Source organism: Apteryx mantelli, chromosome 25 (assembly GCF_036417845.1).
Source record: "Apteryx mantelli isolate bAptMan1 chromosome 25, bAptMan1.hap1, whole genome shotgun sequence".
NCBI lineage: Eukaryota > Metazoa > Chordata > Aves > Apterygiformes > Apterygidae > Apteryx > Apteryx mantelli.
In genome coordinates this window covers 8,854,804-8,865,518 of record NC_090002.1, presented here as the reverse complement: position 1 = coordinate 8,865,518, position 10,715 = coordinate 8,854,804, and the positions used below count along the sequence as shown (strand labels likewise).

The 10,715-nt window shown below is 57.7% G+C and overlaps 2 long non-coding RNA genes and 1 other non-coding gene across 3 annotated transcripts; all 3 read left to right on the top strand.

Moving 5' to 3' along the window:
* Positions 1 to 1,611: 1,611 nt before the first annotated feature.
* On the top strand, positions 1,612 to 4,592 carry LOC136994207 (uncharacterized). Its single transcript, XR_010886332.1, has 3 exons — positions 1,612 to 1,645; positions 1,870 to 2,092; positions 3,863 to 4,592. It is a non-coding gene; the product is annotated as an uncharacterized lncRNA (long non-coding RNA).
* Positions 4,593 to 6,778: 2,186 nt separating this feature from the next.
* Positions 6,779 to 6,850, top strand: TRNAW-CCA (transfer RNA tryptophan (anticodon CCA)). The gene has a single exon. It is a non-coding gene; the product is annotated as a tRNA-Trp (tRNA).
* A 526-nt stretch (positions 6,851 to 7,376) lies between these two features.
* Positions 7,377 to 10,384, top strand: LOC106484554 (uncharacterized). The gene is made up of 3 exons (XR_001292581.2): positions 7,377 to 7,633; positions 9,359 to 9,413; positions 10,320 to 10,384. It is a non-coding gene; the product is annotated as an uncharacterized lncRNA (long non-coding RNA).
* Positions 10,385 to 10,715: the final 331 nt, after the last annotated feature.

The window sequence follows — 10,715 nt, the reverse complement described above, 5'->3', positions numbered from 1 at the left end:
TAAAAGTTAATTCAATTATATTTCTTGGAAAAAGAAAAGTTGGGACAAAACAGCAAAAAAAAGAGCTGAAATGGAAGCTGCGAGCATCTGAGCACCTTCCCCCGGCGAGCGGGGGACGACGACACCGCTCAGCCCGGACCGAGGGCGATTCCAGGTTTTTTGGGCGAGCCGCCGTTGAGGGCCTTGGCTGCGCGCGTGGCCGCGAGGGAAGATTTCCCCTTCCGTCGGCGGGACTCGGCCGGGAAACTCGCCCGGACGCGGAGCAAAACCCAGGGAAACCGCTGGCTGCCGGCTAAGGAGCAGGCTCAGCCCGGCCGGCTCGGAAGGACGTTTCTCGGGCTCGGGAAGGCAGCGTTATCGAGGCGAGCGCGCGGCCCGCTGACGGCTCCCGATTCATCACCGCGACAGTGACAAACGCGGCCGGCGGTCGTGCGGTTGACTCAAGCGAATCCTCCGGCTTTGCATTTTTAATGCTCCTCGCGTTTGCTCTGCTGCGGCAGGATTTTATCCGAAGGTGCCTCTCCCGGAGCGGGCAGGGCAGCAGGGGCTGCCGAGCATGCCTGGCCCCCGCGGGTCGCTCCGGCTTCCGCCAGCGCTGCCAAGCCAGATCACTTCGGTTTTGATTATTCCTTGCTCCTTCGCGATCCTTTTTCCACCTTTTCAGGGGGAGCGGGAGTGCCGCGGCGGGCGCAGGGAAGCCACGGAGGGGAGCGGAGCCGGAGCGGAACAGGAGCAGCCCCACGCTGGCCGCCGCTGCTTCCCCAACCCCTTCGCGGACCCGGCACGAAACGAGGGATGAGGCGCCCCGCCGCCGTGCCGGGAAGCTGGGCAGGATGGGCAGCTCGCTAAGGAGCTGCTTGAGGTGGTTTGCAAGCTCCGGGGGCAGCCAGGCGTGATTCGGGAGCTGCTGGGCAGGTACCCATCCGGCTGGCAGCGCAGGGACGGGGCAGCGGAGCAAGGGAAGGAAACGGGCTGGGATTTCCGCTGACCGCTCTAGTGCTGCCATCGCGCCCATTTCACAGCTGGGAAAACTGAGGCCCCGAGCGGTTTGCCATCGGGGGGGGGGGGACCAGGGCTGAGGCCAGGCTCTCCGCAGCGCCTTTTCCAGCAGTGCTTTTCCCACCTGACTTCACGGCGCAGCGGTGGAGCACTGCCTTTTCCGGGACGAGATTAGAGCTGGTCATTTGCAAACTGTAGAAACGCTAAAAATTAAAGTAGGGAGAAAAACGAAGGTTTTGCTCCTGTGAATATTTGTTGTTTCTTTGAAAAGAAAAACAAACAGGCTTTATTTAATCTGCGGAATTGCATTTTGCAGCTGCTGGCCCGGAAGGCGGCGGCGCTTCGGGGCGTTATTGCACCGCGGCAAAGGCACACGAGGGCGGCGGGCGCTGCTCTGACCCGTCCCCCCCCCCCGTGCCCCGCAGGCTCCGGCGGCGCCGGCGCCTCGGCGATGCCCCAGTTCACCTTCGCTTGCTTCTGCGGCCTCCACGGCTTCTGCAGCATGAAGAGGAGGAAGGAGGAGCCCGGCGCGGAGCAGGAGACGGCGGTGTGAGCGGGACGCCCGGGCCGCAGGAGCGGCAGCCGCTTGCCGGCGCGACTCGGACCGGACGGCGCCGGGTCCAGCCCCGGCACGGTCGGGCGCGGGGTGATTTTTGCCGCGGCGACGCCGGGGGATGCTGCTGCCGGAGGGGCCGGCGCGGGGATGCCGCGACGCCGCCGGCCGGGAGCGGGAGAGCCCGGGGAGGGCGGGAGGTGCCGGGTGCCGCGGGGGGAACGAGCCCGGGGAGGACGCGGGGCGAGCGGCGCAACCCCCCCCAGCATGCTCATCCCGCGGCTCCGCTCGGTTTCTCTCCCCTTCCTCTTCCCTAGAGCCCCGCCGGCTCCGGGAGAATCCCAGCGCGGCTGCGGCTGCCCCGCCAGGCCCCGACGGACGCTGCCCGGCACCGGAGCGGCTTCCCTCCCTCCGAGCCGGCCGGCCCTCGCTCCGACGCATCCCTGCACGCGGATCCAGCGGCGCCCGGCAGCCGGGGCCGGACCTCGCGCCCCATCACTGCCGGAGGCGCCCGGCAGCCGGAGGGGCTGGCGCCCGGGGGTGAGTTGCAGAAGGGGCTGAACGCGGCGGCAAGCGGCGCTGTGGTTTTTGTCTGTGTTTCTCTCCGTTCACCCGTCTGTCCAAGTCTCCCTCCGGCAGGAACGGGCGGCTGCGCGCGGCCCTTCGCGGCGATTCCCGCGGCTTCAGCTGCCACGGGAGACGCTCGCCGCCTCGGCTCAGCCCCACTCCCGGGCTCATGCCGGCGTAGGGGAGCTGCCCGGATGCTGCGCCTTTCCGGAGGCGTCTCGGACACACTTCCCCGCTCCGCTGCCCCTGCAGCAGCCCCCGGCTGGCTCGTCCTCGCCCCGGCACTAGCAGCTTGGCCTTGCCGGTGCTCAGCCGCTGCCGCGAGTCCGGCTCCGCTCTGGCACGTGGAGCTGCCCATGCCAGCAGCTCCGCTCCACAGGGGATTTGCCAGCTCCCACAGCCGGTGTGGCTGCTACTTCCTTTTCCCATCCGAAGGATTTAGCCCAAAAGCCTCCGCCTCGGCTTGGCTGAAGGCGCCGTGCTCCTGGGGGACCCAGGCTGGGTCCTGGCTCATCCTGGGTCATTTCCGTGTAACCTCGCTGCTAAACAGCTTTAGTTACGGACCCTCGGTGCTTTGGCGGTTGCAGACCTGCAGCTAACAACCTCCCCGAGATCTGGTGCCTCGGTGGAGACCCGGAGCCGTAGCGAGAGCGACCAGCGCTGGCGGGGTGGCCACGAACCACCGCTTGAAATGAGGCTCTTGCAGAGCCTCCTTGGAGCTGCGTGTCCCCAGGGTGCTCCGGGGTGAGCTGCCGAAGGGCCTGGACATGCTCCGTGCTCACGCTCCGTGCTCACGCTGTGCATGCACTGTGCTCGTGCTGTGCACGTGCACCACGCACAACCAGCGCGCACACCCCATGCACTGCGCACAACCAGTGTGCACACGCTGGGCACAACCACTGCAAATACTGTGCACAACCAGTGCACACACCCCAAGCACCATGCACAACCAGCGCACATGCTGTGCACAACCGGTGCACAACCAGTGCACACACCCCGTGCACCGTGCACAACCAGCACACAACCAGTGCACACTCCCCGTGCACCGTGCACAACCAGCGCACATGCTGTGCACAACCAGCACACAACCAGTGCACACACCCCGTGCACCGTGCACAACCAGCGCGCACGCTGTGCGCACCCAGGGGATGCACTGTGCACGCACTGTGCACACTGAGGACACCCTGAGTCCCAGATGTGTCCGGCAGCTCGGTGCCCGCTGGGGTTTTCCCTCTGCCTGGACGATCCCCGTCTCCGGTGAGGAGTTCCCGAGTCAGGCTTTTAAGGAAGGCAGCGTGTAACATTGAGACAGGCAGACACCCCCCCCCCAACCCGTCATATCCACCTCTGAAACCACAATAAATTACCCAAGCGCAGGATGAACGTGAGAGCGCTCAAGCTCCAGTTATTTCTAAGGAGAGCTCTCCACCTCCCTGCGCAGACGTCGCTCTCGGAGCAGCAATATGTTTTCCGCCACGGCTCCGAGCAAAATGGTTTGCTCCGGCATTGACCTCTGTCGTGCTCACAAACGGCTGGTGGCGCTTTCCGATTCCCCATCGCATTGCCTTGACCTCCGGATTTAGGGCTGAGGGTCCTTTCGTCGGCACGGTGTTTCCCCCCGGCTCCAGGCTGTGGCTCTTCCGCAGCGGAGCTGCCCGACGGCTGCGCCCGCCGCCTGCATACGGCTGCTCCACAAATCCACAGTGGGCCAGAAAGCTAACGGGCGTTTTCTCCTCTTTCCAGGGGAAGCGGTTTAACGGGGCGGCCGGGAAGGAAGCTGGCAGCTCTCGTCAAAGCAAAGGACTCGCTCCCTCCCCGCACGCGGGCGCGTTTGCACAACCCCTGGCGCTTTCCTAACCGAGGGTTTTCCTTGTCGTTCGGAATTCCCTCCCGCCCTCCCAAGTGGGCGCAAGCCTCTCCGCTGCCTTCGGCCCGTCCACCCGGCTTTGCCTTTCCCACTCCGGAAGCGGCTGCCCGGGAGCGATGCCGTAGGGGATAAACCTCACTAGCGGTGCCGACGACGAGCTGCGGCCGGAGCTGCTCGCGTGGCGGCTCCTGAGCGCTTTCCCGGGGCTTTGGCCTTCTCCTGGGAGAGGAAGGGAGGTGCGGAGGGCCCCCGGGGCCGGACAGCGAGCCCGGAGCTACAACAGGAGCCTGAGCCGTAGCCGCGTTTGGGGAGGAGCCCGCGCCGCGGTGCTGCCGGCGCTCCCCCGGGAAAGGGGAGCCTGCTCCCGGCAGCTGCTTTTGCTCCCACCAGCAATAACCCTGCTTTAATCCTCTTACCCTGCGGAAACCGTCCCAGTTCCCGTGGGCAGCTGGGGATGCACTGGGGAACGTGGTGCTGCCGCCGGAGCTTTTCCGTCGGGGTGACCCAGGGACGGAGCCCAGAGCAGCCTCCGAAAGCAGCGGCTGGGGCTGGAGCGGTGCTGCTGCCGGCGCGGCGAGAAAACCCGTTTTAACGACCAAAATAGCTGGAGCGTCGTTGACTCCCGAGAGAGGCGGCGCATCCTCTCTGCGGATACCGGGCTGCTGTGGAGCTGGCGGATGCTGGTTTGCACGAGCATCGCTGGGATGGGAAGCAAGCGGGTGGCGAGCGGGGAAGGGGGCTTTGCCTCTCCCGGAGCCGGTCCTGCTACGGGAATGCCACCACGCCGAGACCGGGAAAGGCTCGTGCAGGAGCTGGAAGGGGCCGCGCACAAACCGCGGGAGCGAAGGAAGGAGCAAAAGCCAGGAAATCACCGCTGCCCTCCCACCCGCGAGGAACTCCTCCAGCGGCGCCACCGCATCCGCGGTTCATGGTCCGGCCCGGACCCGCCGCCCCGAGGGTCTTCCAGCAGCTCAGTAAACGCCTGGCGCCTGGGGGTGCCCAAGCTCTGAAACCTTTCCGGGAGGTTTTTCTGAGGACTGCAGGAAAACCCAGCCTCTGCAGGGTACCGCCGGGTGGGAAAGCCCGTGGTGCTTCGGGAACGTGCCGGCCTTTTCCCGCTGGTGTTTCCACCTGCCGGCGTCGCCGCCCGCGTCCGGGGTTCACGTGCCCGGCGCTGCCCTCGGCGAGGACCTCCGGGCTCGTCCGCGGGCCGAGCGAGCCGGCGAAGCACCGCGGGAGTCTCCCGAACGCAGCTCCATGCTGCTTTGCACAGGCGCCCTGCAAAGCGCGGTGACCCCGCGAGCAGGGCACTCGCGGACCTGGACCGCCGGGCCCGGCCGCCCCCTCCGCCGCCCCTTCCTCCCCCCCGCCGCGGCCCCCAGCAGCCCTACGAACCGGCTGCTTTTACCCCGTTTTCCTGACGCCAGCACTGACTCTCCTCCGCTCGGGAGCGCGGCAGCGGGGCGGCCCCGCGCGCCGGTGGAGCGGAGCCTTCGCCCCCCGCGGCGCTTCCCACCTTGGAGCAGGCGTTTGGAAGCGTTTTTAGAGCGTACGCTTTAGAGTACGGATTTTGTAGCTGTTTGGGGGTGTTTTTGGTACGTGACGAGCCTCGTCCCCTCACTGCGCACTGGCCGCGTTTTGAGAGCAGACCAGTGCGGGTAAGAACATAAAATAAAAAATGAAATAAACCGGCCCTGCAGCAAGGCCTTTCATTTCTGGGGCGTTGGGGATGTTCGCGGCCAAGGGCTTTGAAGTGGGATGGGGAAAAAAACCAAAAACGCGTTTCTCTGAGTAATTCTTGGGCTGGATGCTCGCGAGCGGCCCCAGCGGGTCTCGCTCCCGCGCGCTGTGGGATGGGCGAGCGGCGACGGCGTCGTTGTCCTGGGGCTGATTAAACATCCCCAAGGCCAAACCCCTCAGGGGCGCGGGAGGAGGTGGGTCGGGGTGTGATGGGAGACGAAGGGGTTTTGCCCTGAGCCGGCCTGGCCCCGGCAGCCCCCGCTCATCAGCGAACTCCCCCGCGGTCTTTACCACTCCTTCAGAGCAAGCCAGCGCACGACTTCAAAGCTGGACTGTAATCCGGAGGTAACTGCAGCTATTAACAAAGGCCACAATTATAAGAGCAATCACGATTACGCATGCTAATGGATACAAATTGAAATGAGGGCCATAGGAGAACGACCAAAAGTGTAAAACATATTACAGTGTAATAGTGAAATACATCCTGCTTTTTTCTGCCTTCCACCAGCTCCACTTGAGCTGAGAACAGCAAGGTGGCCCAACTCAGCGCATGTAACAGAGCGCTCTCTTTTGGGGCTGGGTCCCTTTAAATCTGGGGGTGACGAAGCTGGGGCAGTCCAGCGGGCGGGGGGGGTGTTCTGTCCCGCGGGGGGGGAGGTGGCAGGTGGCCCCTGCCGGGCGGGCGCGGGGCAAGCGGCGCGCACCCCCCTCCCGAGGTGGTACGGCCCACGGGGGGCGTGGCCAGTTGAGGCGGGCGGGCGGCTTGAAAGCCGTTGGGGCTGTTCGGCGGGCGGGTGTGAGGGGTTAGGGCTCGTTCGGCCGGGGCCGGGGCCGGGGCCGGGGCCGGGGCCGGGGCCGGGGCCGGGGCCGGGGCCGGGGCCGGGGCCGGGGCCGGGGCCGGGGCCGGGGCCGGGGCCGGGGCCGTTGGGAGCAGGCGGGCGGAGGAGCCGCTGGGCGCGCGGGGGAGCGGTCGGCCGGGCGACGGCGGCGGCGACGCGCATGCGCGGGGCGCGCGCAGGCTCTTGGCGGCTGGTTGGGGCTGCGGTTCCTGAGACCTCGTGGCGCAACGGTAGCGCGTCTGACTCCAGATCAGAAGGCTGCGTGTTCGAATCACGTCGGGGTCACGGCTCCCCCGGGGAGGGTTCATTTTACCCCCGGGAGCGTGTGGGCAGAGTAAGGGCCTCCAGGGAGAGCACTCGGGCAGGGGAGCTGGGGGTGAGGGGCGACTGGACTGGCTTACGCCCCTGGGAAAGGGGCAGCGGTGAGGGGAGCCCCCCTTGCTCCCCGTCGTGGCTTTAATTTTTGCTTTAGATGGCCACGGGGTGCTCGTGGTCTCTTTGGGGGTTACAGCCCCCAACCCCATCTCTGCAGATGCTCAGCCAGAGCTTGAGAGTGCTCCTAAAACTAAAGCGTCCTACTGCCTGGCCTAACAGCGCGGTTGGTCACAGCTGCAGGGAAACACGAGCTGCTTAGAGCAAGTAAGTGGGTGCAATGCAACCAGGTTAAAAATTGCCTTGAGGAGGGTGGAGGTGAAAGAGGGAATTACTTCCTGCGCTGGCACCAGGGGTTGAACTGAAAAACTCCCTGAGGATGAGTCCCGGTGAGCTTTTTTCCTCCTGTGCCTGGAGCACTGAGCAGCTCCGGCCTGCGGGTCTGGTGGAGCAACTCAAGGTTAACAGCGCTGACATGGGTTGCTAGTGAAGGAGCAGCTTCTGGAAGTCTCGGTGTTTTTATCCACGTTAGGACTGGTGTAGCTTCCTTCTGCAGAAATCTAAACTTGAGGAGAGACAGCGACGGGGAATTGAATCGGTTACAAACTCGAGGTGGATTCAAGAGGGCGTCCCTGCCCCGGCGGTCCTTTGCCCGGTTGTCGAGCTGTTGAGGGCGCTCCGTTGCGTGGAGAGGAGGTTAGCTGTACAAACTAACGCCCCGGTTACTGGGGCAAGCAATAAAAATGACTAGGTACTGCTGCTGGGGGCATAAGTAAATAAACTTTGGAAGAGGGAACTATTTCGCTATGAAATTTTTTTAAAGTGTAGTTGCTACTCTCAAGGACAGAGGAAAACGATGTTAGACGGAGTAAGCTTTTCCAGGTTGCTAGAGTTCAGCTGCTCCTGATGCCACTGGAGAGTATCCAGTCTTCTCAAAATACCGATCGTAGACGCAGGACCTGCAAGTGCCGGGGCACGGCGACGGGCAGGTGGCTCAGGGATCCTGGAGGACCGAACCACCGGTAAACCGGGGCGCAGCTTCTAGGCGATGCTGCGTGGTGATGCCTGTTTCCTGCGACGTTGTGTGGAATGAGCCCTGCGTGCGCGCGTGTTTGTTTTTTAATCAAAGAATTTAAGGCGGTAGTTGAGCTAGACTAGTCTTTAGAATTAAAGATAACACAATGTCCCTTACGTAACTTTTTTTTTTCTTGACTTTGCTACGGGGGGATTATGCCAGCTGTAGCTTTGAAGCACTTTATTTTAAACTATTTTAGATTTGGAGGAAGCAGTAAAAGCAAAGTCTAATCTGCAGGATAGATAAAGCTTCTAAGTGGTCATTAACCCTGACTGCTTTAACCTGTTGAGAAGATGATTTTTTTTTTTTTTTTTTAAACCTGGGTTCCTTTAGTCTTGATCTCTTTTTCACTGAATGGCTGCTTCTGTCTTGACTAGATTTTCTACAGAATTTCTTTGCTTTATATTAGCACATACATATGATGCTTTGAGCTTCTGTTTTCACAAAGATCATCCTTATTTTAAAAAATAGTACCAGACTAAAATAAACAGTGCAGGGCAACAAACAGAAAACTCAATTTCTATCTTCACTGATAGGATTTTAATTAAGAGGAAATGTTTGGGCAAAAAACAGTCTTACATCTGAAAGCGTTTGTCCACAGCAATGTGCTCTCTGAAATACGCTGTATTAAAGCTAGTCAGATGATGACTGCAAGATATGTTTAAACCTCACTTCATAGGCTTGAATAAATACGAATCATGTGTTTGCTGTATGGCTACTGATTAAAATGTGTATGTAATTGGTTTGGGATTTAACTGTACTGTGGGAAGTGCTTAAAGCAAGTTAATGTAACCCCTTAAAAGGATAAATGAATAGAACTTGAATATTCATCTTATGTCTCTTTAAAGTTCTTTTGCTATTTAATAGTTAGGGCTTCTGGCAAAAGGGGTTTCAGATCATTGTTAAATGTCTTTTCCTTTGCTGGGACGGCTATTTTGTTTAAAGAAGATCTTCTCAGATGAAGTGAGTATATAGTCTTAGTTCTCTTTGCATGTAATTAGATAGAATTTCCTGAGGAAGATGTGATTTAGTATTTCATGATTAACACTTTTATTCTAAATAAATAGCAAATGTGATACCAAGATACCTGTGTCCTGTTTGCTTATTTCTCATACTTCCTTTTGAAACAAGGGATGTTCTAAGGGAGCTATGCTTTTGCTTGATATCTTTACTGAAATGTTCAATGCTGATTAAACAGGATGACTTAATATAAGGGAGAATGAAAATTATTGAATATCTGCTCCTTGCTTTGAAAAAAAAGTACTTCTTAACCAAAAGGCTTCTTATGTGCACGTGGATTTTAATGCCAGCTGCTTAGTAAATGCTTTTTTTTTTTTTATCTTTAGAAATATACATCTGGCTGTTTTGGGATAAAAGGACCTGTAATGCACTCCACAGAAGGTATTTCTTGTGTTTTAGTCACCAGAAGCTGCTCTAATATTAGCTAGCTTCAGTGAGCTTGGTTAGTACAATAGCTGAGGGAATATCAGCTCTTGAAAATGGCTTTCTGCTTTCTGCTGCCCTCTCTTTTAGTGTTTAAGATTGAATAGGCATACCGCGATTTTCTTCCCAAACCTTCAATCAGTAATGGTATCTGAGAGTATCACAGTACAAACATCTTCCCTCTATAGTGTGTTCTCCAGGGACTGGTCTTATTTCCTAAAGGCTTCAAGCCTTGGTCCCTTGATCTTTATTTGGGAAGATTTTTATTTTTTTTAATGGTGTAATCAGTCTGAAGGAATTTTTTATTTATAGTCATCCTGTTCCTACTATACATTCTTCTTTCCCTTAACCTTGCCACCTTAATGAATCCTTCTAGTCTTTTGATGTTCTTCTGAATTCCCTTGTCTCTTAACTACTGTGCGGTGTCCCTTACCTCTTCTTTTTCCACAGTATGTTTCTTTTTTGTCCTCCTGGGGAAAAAAAGTACTTTTGTTGCTTTTACTTCTTGATATAAACCTTGGACTTTTTCCAGACATTATGGATGTCTTTCAAATTCTGCTTCTGTAGAAACCTACGGATTAGCTTTTCTTAGATAATTTGCTTACATTGTATGAAAGATGTTACTTCTAATTTTTAACCACAGAGGACACTTAAGACTCTTCCAACTTCTGCTTCCAGTAGAAGGATTTTCTTCTAAGTGAAGTTTCTTTTTGATTAGCCAGTAGTGAAGTCGTGATCTGACTTGACCTCATGTGGTTACCGTGGAAATCTGTGACGTCACAGGCTGGTCGCTAAGGTTTTGTGCCGGGATAAGGGCTTTGGGGACGAGGATGCCCCCTTGACACCTATCACTGCTTTCATTAGCAGCCAGAACTTCAGCTGATCATGTGAGGAGGTGAGTGGATTCCTCTGAAATACCAGAACGCTTCGTTTTGGGTAACGTCCCCTTCCTCTGAATCGTGCCGGCATAGCTGAGATCCGTCATAGCAGAGCTACCGCAGTGGAGATTGACCTTCCTTTCTGATCGGGGCAAATTCGTCATCGATTCAAACTGAAGTGGTCTTTCTAGGGAGTTAACTTTAAGTGATTCAGCTTGGTAAGGTAAAAGTATGTTGTGGGAGAAAAATCTTCTTGTGGAAAATCAAATTTACTGTTATGTAATTTTTCTTTTTTAATATCACCAGAGGAAAAACTTGAATTTAAATATAGACTTTAGGCCTGCACTAACGGGCATTTTAAATAGAGGTTAAATGGCTTTGA